The sequence below is a fragment of the Salvelinus alpinus genome, chromosome 5 (assembly GCF_045679555.1).
Source record: "Salvelinus alpinus chromosome 5, SLU_Salpinus.1, whole genome shotgun sequence".
In the NCBI taxonomy this organism is placed as follows: Eukaryota; Metazoa; Chordata; class Actinopteri; order Salmoniformes; family Salmonidae; genus Salvelinus; species Salvelinus alpinus.
In genome coordinates, this window is record NC_092090.1 from 44890827 (window position 1) to 44905404 (window position 14578).

At 44.1% G+C, this 14578-nt stretch overlaps 1 protein-coding gene across 1 annotated transcript in view; it reads right to left on the minus strand.

Moving 5' to 3' along the window:
- Window positions 1-8708, minus strand: part of LOC139576230 (coiled-coil domain-containing protein 102A) — a 68666-nt gene extending 59958 nt beyond the window's left edge. The window contains exon 1 of the mRNA XM_071402046.1: window positions 8553-8708. The gene's annotated coding sequence lies outside the window, so the exon portion shown is untranslated. The remainder of the gene's footprint in view (window positions 1-8552) is intronic.
- Window positions 8709-14578: the final 5870 nt, after the last annotated feature.

Here is a 14578-nt window from a genome sequence, read left to right on the forward strand (position 1 = left end):
GATGTGTATGCCGAGGAACTTAAAACTGTCCACCTTCTCCACTGCTGTCCCGTCGATGTGGATGGGGGGATGCTCCCTCTGCTTTTTCCTGAAGTCCACGATCATCTCCTTTGTTTTGTTAAATGTTGAGTGAGAGGTTATTTTCCTAGCACCACACTCCCAGAGCCCTCACCTCCTCCCTGCAGGTTGTCTTGTCGTTGTTGTTGTGTTAGTGTCTGCAAACTTGATGATTGAGTTGGAGGCGTGCTTGGCCATGCAGTCATGGGGGAACAGGGAGTACAGGAGGGGGCTGAGTATGCACCCTTGTGGGGCCCCAGTGTTGAGGATCAGCGAAGTGGAGGTGTTGTTTCCTACCTTCACCACCTGGGGGCGGCCCGTCAGGAAGTCCAGGACCCAATTGCACAGGGCAGGGTTCAGACCCAGGGAGAGATAGGGAGATAGGGAGAGATTGAATGTCTGTAAACACACCAGCCAGCCGTTCTGCGCATGATCTGAGAACGCGGCTAGGGATGCCGTCTGGGCCGGCAGCCTTGCGAGGGTTAACACGTTTAAATGTCTTACTCACGTCAGCCACGGAGAAGGAAAGCCCACATTCCTTGGTAGCGGGCCGCGTTGGTGACACTGTGTTATCCTCAAAGCAGGCAAAGAACGTGTTAAGCTTGTCCGGAAGCAAGACGTCGGTATCCGCGACGTGGCTGGTTTTCTTTTTGTAGTCCGTGATTGTCTGTAGACACTGCCACATACGTCTCGTATCTGAGCTGTTGAATTGCGACACCCCTTTGTCTCTATGCTGACGTTTTGCCTGTTTGATTGCCTTGCGGAGGGAATGACTACTCTGTTTGTATTCTGCCATATTCTCAGTCACCTTGCCATGTTTAAATGCGGTGGTTCGCGCTTTCAGTTATGCGCAAATGCTGCTATCTAGTCACAGTGGATACAACATCACCCATCCACTTCCTGATAAACTCAGTTACCGTTTCAGTATATTCATCAATATTATTCTTGGAAGCTACCCGAAACATATCCCAGTCCGCATGATCAAAACAATCTTGAAGCATGGATTCCGATTGGTCAGACCAGCGTTGAATAGCACGGGTACTAAGGACTTCCCTCTATGGATCTGACTGTAATTTATTTAGGCATGTATCACAGCTTTCTGCCAGACAAAGGGATAGGTAGAGATACCTGGCGCTGTGCTGAGGGTCCTATTCCTGACAGGGGGCCCAACCCTGTTAGCCGGGCATCATGAGTAAGTGGTGGCGGCTGTAAGGCAGAAGTAATTGAGCATTAAAGCTCTCTAAATCTGTCTGCACATGGGCGGACGGACAGAAACTACAGGATCAGACATTATGATAGGCTCTCCCAGAAGGAATGGTTTTACTGTGACGCCAACTGCCAAGACAGGGAAACAGAACACCTCCAGGAAGCTCAACAGAGGCTGACCAACGTTATTGTCTGAGACTCACATGTTGTCCCAGTTGGTGGCGGATGTGTTGGCAGTCCCCCACATCACAACAAAGTCCATTCAGTCAGTGTGGTCAGACTACCTGTGGGTATTTCTGTGTAACTGGCTTTGAGATCAACCACTGCTGCACAGCAATCGGATGAGGCTTCAGAGACCTTCATGTGAGGAACATAGGAACATAGTCCTCCCTCACATCACTATGAAAGGCTGAACTGACGCCAGCCCAAAATAAATCCCTCTCATGGTCTTCTCATCAACACACACAGAGGAAACAGGACGACAATAAAAGAAGGCATACCAGCATTTATGAGCTCATATTATAGCAATCGTTTTTGGCTCCGTTGGCGCCAAATTTTGTCTGGTCAAGGCTGATGGCAGACTTGGTCTCCACCAATGAAAAGTTAAAGAGAGGAATTAAATTTCAATAAATTATCCATAAACACAGACTGCCTATGACTTGTTTTTCATCAGTGCTTTTATTACACACATGTACCTACATTTGGTTTGCATGACACACTTGTGTCTTTAATACACAACAAACACACTCATAAATACACAGCGCCCAATGGAATCTGGGCTGCATAACATTAGGGAGAGCAGAGCTAGGTTCTTTAATGTAGCCGAAGCCTGGTCCTCCTCACCATTCGTTCCACTGACGGACCAAACCAGGTCTGATGTCTGCGCTCTGTGGACGTAAATAGGGGCCTCTTTCTCTAATAATGAAGCGCATAGCATGCCACAGTCCCTCTCAACCTAAAGCCACTAGCAGCTGCTTCTGGTGCATCTGGCAGACTGCTTAGAGAGGCACAGACCGTCCAATGTTGTCAGTCCGTTTGTCCCACCCAAAAGGCCACAGGGTGACTTACGGTCACTCCCTGGAGAGAGAGCAGCCAAACTTGTTTCCAGGTTGGAAGCAGAGGGAATGGAAGAGGGGGTTTGTCAGTGGTGGTCAGTCAATTCCCCAACTATGCTGTCTCCTCCACCCAAATCTCCTTCCTGTGGTCTCTGGATGACAGCATAACAATCTCTGAAAACAACGTTAAAGTCACTCTCTCACAACACACACTCGGGTTAAAGAAGCTGGAGTTAAACAGAAGGTTGCTTTGACGGCAGCAACCACAGCAAGATTGCCCGATAGTGATGCTCCATTGACAGACCTGAACAAAAGCATTCCATGCCTTGCTCAAATGTAACACTACTGCCAAACAGTAATTACAACGTCTTATATAAAGCTAAAGTTGGGCATTCTGTCCGATTCACATGGAAAGACTTGCAGGCAGAACTGAGTTCACATCAATAGCCACTGAATCAGAGCGTTTTGTAAACTGCTGTGATGCTCTATTCTTTTTCATGCTTAAACTCGGAAAGGAGCAATATTGAGACAATCCACTACTGTCTGTAGCAGCTGATGCTATGTCATCAAAACGTTCACAGGAGCCATGTGCCCCTGAGCCCATATGCAGGGCAAGCAAGGTCATTCTTCCACTTTGTTCCAGTGAAATATGCCGTCCGAGTGTGTCTTGGGGGATTTGGGATCTGCAAAAAACACACTTCCAATTCACACATGCGTATAATACACACTTGTACATGTGTGAAATAGGACAAATATATTACTATGCAAAGGCCAGCAAATTCCTCCTAGATCCTCACATCGTTGATACAGAGCCTTTTCTTCCCTCCGTTCTCCCAGGTTTGGCCCTAGCTACAGAATGACAAGGCCAAACAAGTGTTGAGAAGGCGCTTTTATTCTGTTCAAGACACCCAATTAATATGGCAGGTTACAGGAGAGAGAGAGAGAGAGAGAGAGAGAGAGAGAGAGAGAGAGAGAGAGAGAGAGAGAGAGAGAGAGAGAGAGAGAGAGAGAGAGAGAGAGAGAGAGAGAGAGAGAGAGAGAGAGAGAGAGAGAGAGAGAGAGAGGCAGACAGACAGACAGACAGACAGACAGACAGACATACAGACAGAGACAGGCAGAGAGAGAGACAGGCAGAGAGAGACAGGCAGAGACAGGCAGACAGGCAAAGAGAGAGACAGAGAGCAACAAAGAGAGACAGAAAAAGGGAGAAAAAGACAGAGAAAGAAAGACAGAGAGAAAGACAGACAGACAGACAGACAGACAGACAGACAGACAGACAGACAGACAGACAGACAGACAGACAGACAGACAGACAGACAGACAGAAAGACAGACGGACGGAGAGAGAAAGACAGAGAGAGAGAGAAAGACAGAGAGAGAAAGACAGAGAGAGAGAGAAAGACAGAGAATGAAAGACAGGCAGAGAGAGAAATACAGAGAGAGAGAGACAGAGAGAGACAGAGAGAGACACGAACACTAAATCAACATCTGGCTTATCACAGCTCCTCATCAGAGCCACAAGTCTCAATCTGACAGACAGCAAGGGTAAACAGCTCACCAACCTAGCTGCTCATAGCATGGACAGACGCGACTGACTGGACAGCCAAAAGCAAATTACACGAACCAACCCTAACTGTCTCAAGATCTCAAGTAAAATAGTGATGGATGCTGGTTATTGATATATGATCCTCTACATACAAGATAATATCTAAATCTGTGAGACTGTACCATACTGAACACTATGCAGATCTCTGGATGTCAGCCATATCATTCTTTATCACAGTGGTGTGTCACAAGTTAGCTCTGCAGAAGGCTGATAATTCAATTGAGAGATTAAGACACCATCAAGCAAACAAAAACTGTCTCTTATCTCTTAACCTTTTCAAGTGTGAGTTCCAAATATCTCTAACGGTCGCCCCCAGCGTGAGTTTCTTTACGCGCGAGATGTCAGAATACACTCACTGTTCCAAAATGTGATTGTTTACGCAACCGGACAGCTAACCCGCGCTACCCTCAAACCCCGGCACACGCCGGCTGCTAATTATCTATAGCCTATGTTTCAACTTGTCAATTTCTAATTATTTTCTAAAAAGTTTTATTTTCTAACAACAGTTTGAATTGAGGTGTGTTCCGCCTCCTCATTCATTCACATAGAAGTAGCCCACTTCACTGTTGCGGACAATTTATGTTTGAGGCTTTACAGCTATACAAACTTCTCTCTTTGAAGAGAGCCCAAGCACTTTCCCCAGTGTTTCCACAGATCAAGTATGCAGACATTTGCAGTCTTGCACAACCTTTTCCCCCTGGCACATTTTCTGGCTGTCACTCGCATTGCCTTTATTGTTGTTTTCCTTACAAATAACTTTGGACATGTGTGCGTTCCTATCAAAGTAAGTGCCTTATTTTCTATATATCATGTTATAGTTTCTACTGTAGCATACCGTATGTATGGAGCATAATGTATTTACTGTGTTATTCACATGTTTTCAAGTTCTGGTGACAAATCATGCATTCAGATTTTTGCATAGATTGTAATGAACACGTATGTAAAGTACTTTTTTGAAGGTTATACTGATTATGATCAGCTTATGCTAAGCTATTTGCCAGCTATGTGTGGCGCCATTTTTCTTGACATTATACAATGCATTTTGGGGGTCACATCTGTCAGACCAAAGATGTTATAACAAAATGAGGTGAAGGGATAGTTCACTCATCTTTCGAGTAAACTTCCGGGAGTGAATGAAGGGAAGTGAATGATAGTAGACGACACACCCCCTTCAACCTGCATACTGCAAACAGAACAAACTCATCTTGTCTCCTCTTCCTATCTTTGGTTGGCACGAAAAAAACTAATACGGCGGCGCGCACAAACTACCCATCGGCGGATTACTTTTGATTTTTCGAACGTTTTTTACTCAATTATTTTGATCAATGGTGAGCTCACCCGTGATGTGATGAATTGTAAATAGTATTTGCTATTAGCTTATTCCTATTATGGTTTCCGTCAGCCGAATGTCAGCTAAATATGACCGATTTGTGTTCTGTGAATGTCTGAACATTACATCCAAAAATAAACTGGTCACATTCAGGACATAATGTTGTAACGACTGTGTTTATGCCAAATGTTTCCGTGAAAAAACAGTGTGGCCAGCTCAAACGCTGACTGTTGCGTCAATCGAAACTGGTTTGAGCGTACGCTGCAGGGACCACTTTAGAATGATCACACCCGTGTGTTGGTAAGTGTCAAAGCGTTAATGAGCTTCTGGATCAGTCATTAAGCCAAGCCTCAGACTGTATATCCATCCTTGGACTGATGATATGACAATAAGCATGGTCATGGGGCTGAGACAGCACTGCAATAGGAGCTTCTAGACATCAATCGGTCATAGGGTCTCTGTCCCTGACCATGAACTTACCAGCCCAGAGCTGATAGAGGAAATGGCTTCTGTAATAACAGTCATTACTTATTACACCCAGTGCCACAGAGTTCTACTGACGTCAGCTCTGATTGGTCACTTGTTTTTCTTCTGGACACGTCTTCCAGTCGGGAATAAACAGCAATATTTATGGATCTCCTGTTGACAGCAACTTGACTTCAAAGCCCAAAGACATGTCAGTCAAATAACTGGATTAGAGAGAGGTAGGTTAGAGGGGGGAGCGAGAGAGCGCGAGAGAGAGCAAAGGGAATAGAGAAGGGGTTTTGAGGGGAGAGCAAACACTATGAGAGGGTAAAGAGCTGGGTGTGGAGGAATGGAATGCATTTAGCGAGGATGATTGTAGGTACACTGTCAATTTGGCATGCAGGCTACATACCAATTGCTCTTGATTGCACCAAAATAAACACAATATAACCTCCAGTATTTATCCTGGACATTCACTAAAAGAGTAGCCATGCTACACTTAACCACCAGTACTCTATGAGCCATTGTTATAGTCTGACATTGTTTATGTAAGTGTTGAGATGGGTGGAGAGGTATTGGAGGATGTTGATATTCCACACAGGACGTAAGACATATTTTCAAAGCCAAAGGCATAGTCTACTCTACATATAGCGTAGAGTCTTTGGGTTTTCAGAAAAGCGGTACATCAATCCTGTGTAGTTATTGTTATTACGCACACACACACACAGACAGATTCAGAATGTCAGTTCACAGACACACAGCGTGCTGCATGTGGCAGGCAAGCAGATGGGGCTCTGCCATCCTACAAATGTGGTGTTGCCGTGACAACCACACACGGTGGAGTTGTCCATCTGCGTGTGTGCGTGTGTGTGTGTATGTGTGTGTGTGAGAAGAAACCCACTCGAGATGTGAATTATCTCAGTATTTGGGTCTGTCTGTTTAGCTGCCCCAAGCATCACGTAGCCATTAAGTAGCTTACCAAAGCAAGCCCAGTTAGTGTTCGGACATTCATTCAGGGGGTTATGTGTCTGAATGTGGGGAGTAAGGTTGTAAAGAAAAGATCAGTTGGACTCATCCCCATCATCCTCATTCTTGTCATCTTTATCAACAGTCATCCAGTAGGTAGGCAGACTATCGTAGGCTAAACAGGGACATCACTGGGGTGGACTACAGCCAGAGTGGCCACGGTTTCAGTGAGCATGTCTCACTCAGCCCCAAGCCTGGTTAGTCAAGACCGGAGCATTGAGAAAAGAAGCGGAATAAAGGGGACAAGAGGCCTCAAGATTATTTTTGAAAAAAGGTGGAGGTGGAGAAAGGGGAACATGGTGAGAGGTATAGGGCCGGCTGTCCTATGAATCCATTTTCACTTTTCAGCAAGACATAATTATTTAACCGCTCTCTATTGTAACTATTTTAAAAATGGAAACCAATATGCGAAGATGACAACCTACCATTATAATTTAGAATGGTGGGATTTATGGTGGAAGAATATTTGCTGCGGCCTTGGAGTTGCTATTACAAGTGTGGAAAATGTGAGAGTGACCTGGGCTTAATGAAACTTGTCTGACCTCACATTAACACTGTTTTGAAGTGGATGACCAAGGGTGTTTTTTTTTAAAAGCTGGGTGTAAAGGCAGATGGCACAGACCTAGACCCAGCCTGGAGGAAAAAAGATGATGTTTTTAAAAACCTAAAGGCTATGTCTATTCAATCAAAACCGCTCGGTATGTTTGTGAAGGGGTGAAGAGACGAGGGAATGACAGCTGAGCTGGATGAACGAGAGAGGAAGAGCGATACAAGGAGATAGAGAGAGGAATAGAGTTCACTTGAAAACAAACCATAATAAGCATGTCCCCGTTCATTCAATGTCACTTTCACAGTATTATCGAAAATATAACAAAAACATGTAATGCAGTACCCTAAAATACGATTTTACAGAATAGTAGGCTACAGAGCTGGCATCATCTTCTGGGAAACACCCATTCATTACAAACAAAAACAACTAAAAAGAAGGGAGAAGTTGCATGCAAGCCGTGTAACAATGGAATTTTCAACAAAGTAGGCCTAGACAAACATTTATATTTAGAAAAAGATCATGCAGAGATTTCCAGTCCTGTAGAACTAACTAACTTCCATGCTGATGTTAACACAGTAGAGCTAGTGCTGCGACAACAATGATGGCACAATACTTTCAGCAGATGGATTCACCAAGAATGATGCCACTGAATGTCAAAAATGTGTCATTCCACTAACCTATATTATTCAGCGGTCTCGTTCAACAGTCCTCTAAACTTGTCGTAGAAAATACTGTAGTGTACTGATTGTTTCTTCAATGAGAGGTACAGTATCAATCACAACTTTGTTGTGAGATTGTAACACACGCGCCTCGTTAAAAACGAGTTATAAGTGCGTCATTGCAGTTCATAAGCAAGGCCATTTCACAGGGGAAATTGCGGTCAACTTAAACAGAGAATAATTCACCCCTGACAGCTACAATACTATTAGCAAGCTAGGTGGAGTGACGAAAAAATGATTCCATTATATCAACTTCATGGTGTGGTCATTCTGTAGTAAAAGCGAGCAACAATGGGTTTGCAACAATGTATAAACATTGTCAAGTTAGTCAACATACAGACAAACGTCTGTATTATATTTATTCACGAATGTTGAATAATGTCCATGCACACACAAGGACAGAAAGGGATCAGACTGGGTGTTCCTGCATGGAATTCGACCGTGTTGTCTGTCATTTGACACCCCACAGCAAGCAAGCTGTGGCTTTCAAGTGAAACTAGCTGTCCACAGCAGAATAAAAAATACATATATGCACATACCTTTATGATGGCACAATTCCAGCTTATTCTAAATGCCACTTGATGCGATATGTGCTGGGTAGAAGTCGCTATTCTCTCTTCGATAGTCTTCACGTCATTCTTCCTACAGGAATTTTTCCTTGGGAATTGGAGGTTCCTTAGCGGAGTGGGGAAGCGAAAAAGGGTGGGACTTGGAGATGAGGGCGGTGCCAAACACGGGCTCTTTGAAACCATCCATCTAGCCTACTGACAGCTTGAGAAGTTGCTGAAAAGGCCAATCAAATTGTGCATTCACACTTTGATTGGGCATAAATCACAAACGTGTGCAAAGGTTGTAAACCGTTTAATTCCGTCCTTTTTTCATTAGCAGAGTAACTGTATCACTCACATTTTGCAACATTGTACTCATGAGTCAGGGATACTTTGTTACACTGTCAGGGAGATAAGAAACAATAAGTAAGGACATAATGCAGCCAACTGTGAATATCTGTAGCCTACCTCTTGAAGTATGGGAAGAATAGCCTTGATTATATAATCATATCCATGGTTAAATAAACAGCCAATGTAACTGTAACACGTTTCACTGAATTCCAAATGTCTATTACATATCAAAGAAAACAATGCAGATTAAATGTGTTTTTTTTAAGGAAGAGGATCCAAGCTTTCTCTCTTTATGTAGGCTACGACTACACAGAGTAAAACATCTATGGTGTGTGTGCTTTCTCACCAGTGATTGGTTTTTCAGTGCGTTACATCAGCTGCACTGTTGGAACTCAAACATCTTCCTTTGATAAATGATGTACGTGATCTCCGTTCCCCAGAACATTTGTGGCAAACACATGAAGTGATGCTAACATTTCGACACATTATGCACTCTCTCAATGGATGTAACATATATCTCCGCCAAACTGTTAGATCTTAAATTACCCCAAAAATGGGGCGTATCCATTGAGATAACACTTACCAGGGTGCTAAATCCACACACAAAAAATGCTTCAGTTGATTGATGATGGCAGGCGTGGATTACTCTGTGCACAAACTCTGCAATACAGAGACAGGGCCTGGTGCCAAAGTAACTCTCTCTCCCTAGTCTATCATTGTCTGTGGGAGCCTGTCCATCAGTGTGGAGTGGTCTGCACCCCCTCCCAGGGAGACAGAGAGAGGGTAAATGAAACCAGAGGGACTGAGGAGAGACTATGAAACCCCTGCCAGAAAAGTATTGTATCAATTTAAGAGGAGCGTTTAATATTTCGCAGAAATCTATTCCATGAGTAATGCAAAGAGGATACTAGCCTCTATTACACTATACTAGAATATTAGCGTAATAGTCATCAAAAAGAAAGGAGGACCAAGGCACTCTTCATATAATTCGTCAGGGACGAAGGCCATGCAGCCGAAACGCGTCGGTTTTTAAACAACTTTGTTTCTATTGAACATGCCATACTAATAAAGGCATTTTAATTAATTATATGAAGAGTGCCTTGGTCCTCCTTTCTTTTTGATGACCAATTTACACCTTTTACCAAAGAGCACCTTCTATCTACCAAAATATACTATAGTGTACCTTAGTAGCGCTTCCCTTCCTCCTCTTTCTATTAGCGTAATAGTCTTTGGTATGGGGTGTTCCTGGTTGGGTCAAGTGGTCAGGAAAAACACCTGACTCTACCTATAAGGTGTGGTATTGAGCGTACCTGGGGTTAGAGGTCAAGGACGAGGTGAGAATGTGAGTGACGGAAAGAGGCACACCCTTTCAAATCAACGATTTCATTGTGTTATGTATAATCCTGTCTAACTGTTATCTGTTATAACAATTGCAGCTTTTCTTCACCCTGTGGGGGAAGAGGGGGTGGCGAATAATGCTTCAGAGATGAGTTCAACAATATGGAGGCCAAAGACAGAATGACATGTGCACTGTAGTGGGCACTCTGACTGCACTGCTCTCTCACAGCACTCTCTCCCATGTTCCCTAGGGAGCCGAGCAGGCCCCCCCACACAGGCCCTCTCAGGATAACTGGTAATAGCTGATAATGAGGTCACTTCCTTTGGGGTTTCCTCTCAGACTCCATACAGCCAGGTGACTCACATATCTGTGGTCTGGGTGGGGGGACTGAGGTTTTGAATTTGAGACGGTATGGGCAAGGGGAAACACATTGTTCAAAGCTCTGAAACTAGGACACTGATAGAAATTATGAAAGGGGGATTGCCTCCTTTTTCTAACCCATTTTTACTACTGGTTCGCGTTGCTACTCAATTTACCTACGTTTTGTTTGCCTGGCTGATTTTCGTTTTTTTTCAAGTCTCGGCTGGACTGTACAGGAAGTATGTGCATTATTCATTTACATCAGCAAAATGTAAAACATAACAGGACATACAATTGCTCTGTCACTTCTATTCAGTCATCAGCTTTGAACCAGGGACGGGAGCAGACCATCCACACAAATCAAGCAGGGGATTCTTCAGGCAGATAGCCTAGTATACCCCGTGAACAGCAAGAAAGGAAGAACCCCGTGAACAGCAAGATAGGACGAAAGAGTCTTTCTTGTTCTCCCCTGCCTACCGCGGCACAGCCAGCAGCTTTCTCAGATGTTTGGGAAAACGCATGTAATACAATCGCACTTTCAGTCGAGCACATCGGCACGGGCCTAGTTCATGCAGCGTGGAGCAGGATGGGGCGAGGCGGAGAGGGAGGGAAGGGTAGATGGGGCCAGGGGTTTTTTCCTCCTGTTCTTCCCCTGCCCAGCAGCTAGTCTCTGGGGCTCGCTGTGCTGAAAGATCAGCATGTCTTCTGTATATCTGGTTCATAAAAGAAGTCAGACAAACCACAGGAGGAGTCATCATCACGTGTACATGAGTGAATATTCCACCCACACTCTTACTTACTCAAACATGTCAAATCAAATGTTGTTTGTCACATGCTCAGGTGTAGACCTTACGGTGAAATGCTTACTTACGAGCTCTTAATCAACAATGCAGATCAAGAAATAGAGTTAATAAAAGATTTACTAAATAAACTAAAGTTTTTTTTTTTTAAGAGAGAAAAGTACATAACATTAACAGGGCTATATACAGGGGTTACCGGTACCAAGCCAATGTGCGGGGGTACAGGTTAGTCGAGGTAAATTGTAAAGTGACTATGCATAGATAACAAACAGCTAGTAGCTGTTAATGTAAATAGTCTGGGTGGCCATTTGATTCGTTTAGCTGTTCAGCAATCGTATGGCTTGAAAAACATACACACAGAGTACACGCACACAAACAAGCACACGCAGGGCAATGCAAAAAGGCATGCACAGATCGCTTCCAAAGAAAACAAATTAATGCTACGTCACATTGTGGAGCCCTGGAGTAGGTTTTCAAAGCCAGGAAACTTTCACTGAAGCTCTGCCCAGCCACAGCAGGGAGACATCCAAGAAGAGGAGGGACATGCGGAGGAGAGAGAGGGTGCAGATAGAGAGAGAGAGTAAGAGAGAGAGTGTAAGTAGAGGGGACACCTCAAAGCTCGTAGAGAGAAGCCAAGCCTCTGAGTTGTTTGGATCAACGTGATGGTGGTGTACACTTCAACAAGGATGCCCGAGAGACCACACAAAAATAATACACACAGATCTACAGCAGAGTACAGGGACTTTCCAGGGCTAGCTAACAAACTTAGATTCTGCTCCCTACCCAGTGCTACACAAGTTCACTTTATACCAGTATTGCAGAATTGGGGCATAAAATAGGAAGTCACTGGGCCTCTCGAGTGGCGCAGCGGTCTAAGGCACTGCATTGCAGTGCTTGAGGTGTCACTACAGACCTGGGTTTGATCCCCGGCTGTGTCACAGCGGGCTGTGACCGGGAGTCCCATAGGGCGGCGCACAATTGGCCCAGCATTATACAGTATCTGACTGTGAGTCAGTGTATCAGAGTGCATATGCTGTCACATCAATTACTCTGTTCTCAAATGTTCCACACCATCCCTCGTTCTTCTGTCTTGCAGGGGAAAAGCTGTGTTTGAAATCTCTCTCTCTCTCTCAGCTTTAACTTCAAAGAGGATGTTGAATGTGCAGAGAGACGGAGTTCTCTTATGTAGGCCATGTTTGGAATGTGAGAAACTGGAGGAATATGGTTTTGCAGATAATAAGATAATCACTTTCTGCACAATCAACTCTTTCCCATCCTGTGGGACCTGGAATTTTGCTCTCTTCCTCTGTATCACTGCACACCACATCTGTCAGCTGTGCTTTACCTACAAACACACTGTAGGGTAGGACTATATAAACATATAAATCAAATAACAGTAGACAAGCCTTATGTGGAATGTTGATCTCTGTGCTTTCCCTAGTTAATTACATGCAATATGCATTTTGTCCAAACGTGGCACTGTATATTCAAGTTCACTGCAGCCTCAGTGCAATTGCTTCATTCACTGTGTAGACCAGGCCTGAGCAAAGGCCGGTCCGGGGGCCGTATGAGGCCGGCGACCTGATTCAATACGGCCTGAGGAATCATGCTCAGATCACATAAATCATTTGCGATAGTAAAATTTTGAAAAACGTATTTGCTATTCAAATTAAAAGCCCAATGAATACTCGCCTTTGTGTAATGATTTAACTCCCACCGCTTGTGGGACATTTATTTTGAAGGCGCGTATAAATTGGAAAGTTGACAATGAATGTAGGGTGTTCCAGCAAGAGTGGACATCGAAATATTTCTTTATTGAGGTATCAGGGAAAGCTGTGTCCTTAGTGTGCAAAGAGAGCATCGCTGTCTTGAAAGACTACAACTTGTCCCGACACATCCAGACGAAGCATGCAGAGAAATATAGGAATATGTCTTCTGAGCAGAGGGCAAGGGCATCGAAAGAGTTGCTTTCTCAGTTGCAAAAGCACAAAGGACTTTTCACAAAACTGCATTCAGCAAACGACGGAATTGCGAGAGCTAGCTATGTACTGTCCCACAAAATAGCTAAACATAGCAAGGCATTCGCTGAGGGCGAATTCATTAAAGAATGTTTAATTGACTCCGCAGCAATCCTTTTCCCCGAAAAGAAAGATAATGTTTACCTGTCAAGAATAACAGTGACACGGCGTGTTGAGGACATTGCAAAGAATATGAAACAACAGTTGAAAGACAAGGTAAAGGATTTCACCTATTTCTCCTTGGCCCTGGATGAGAGCAGTGATGCACGTGACACGGCACAGTTGTTAATATTCTTATGAGGCATAACCACAGACTTGGAAATTACAGAGGAGCTTGCTTCAGTGTAGTCAATGAAGAGCACAACCACAAGGAAAGATTTATTGGAGGTTAATAAGTGTGTGGCAAAGCTGGGACTGAGTTTTGAAATGTTGTCCAGTGTGACCAATTATGGGTGCCCAAACTTGACAGGAAAAAACATTGGCCTTTTGAAAAGGATACAAGATCAAGTAGCTGAGCTGAACCCAGATCAGAAAATTATTTTCCTGCATTGTATTATTCATCAGGAGATGCTCTTTCAATGTGTTCTGAAAATGAGACATGTTGTGGATACAGTCACTAAAGTGGTAAACTTCATAAGAGCAAAATCTTTAAACCACAGGCAGTTTGTCTCACTGTTGGAAGAGACAGTCAGGTCATGAAGATCTCCCCTACCACACAAACGTGAGATGGCTGAGTTTGGGGAAGGTGCTTAAAAAGGTGTGGGACCAGATTGCTGAGTTTTTGCAAATGAAAGAAAAATATGTGGATTTCCCTCAACTGCAAGATAAAGAATGGTTGGCTGATTTTGCCTTCACCGTGGACATCATGGCCCTCAAACTACAAGGGAAGGGCCTTTTTGCACATCAGATGTACAGCCTTGTCAAAGCCTTCAAGGGAAAATAACTCCTCCTGACCCGCCAAGTAGAAGCCAACAATCTCACCCACCTTCCAACACTACTAGTCTGTTCCCTATCAGATGACCAGCGGGAGAAGAATACATCGCCGCTGCGTGCTTTGAATGGTGAGTTTCCTCGTCATTTGGAGAATTTCAAAGTGTTGGAAATTGGATTCATCTCCTTTCACCTTCAATGTGGATAACGCTCCCACTG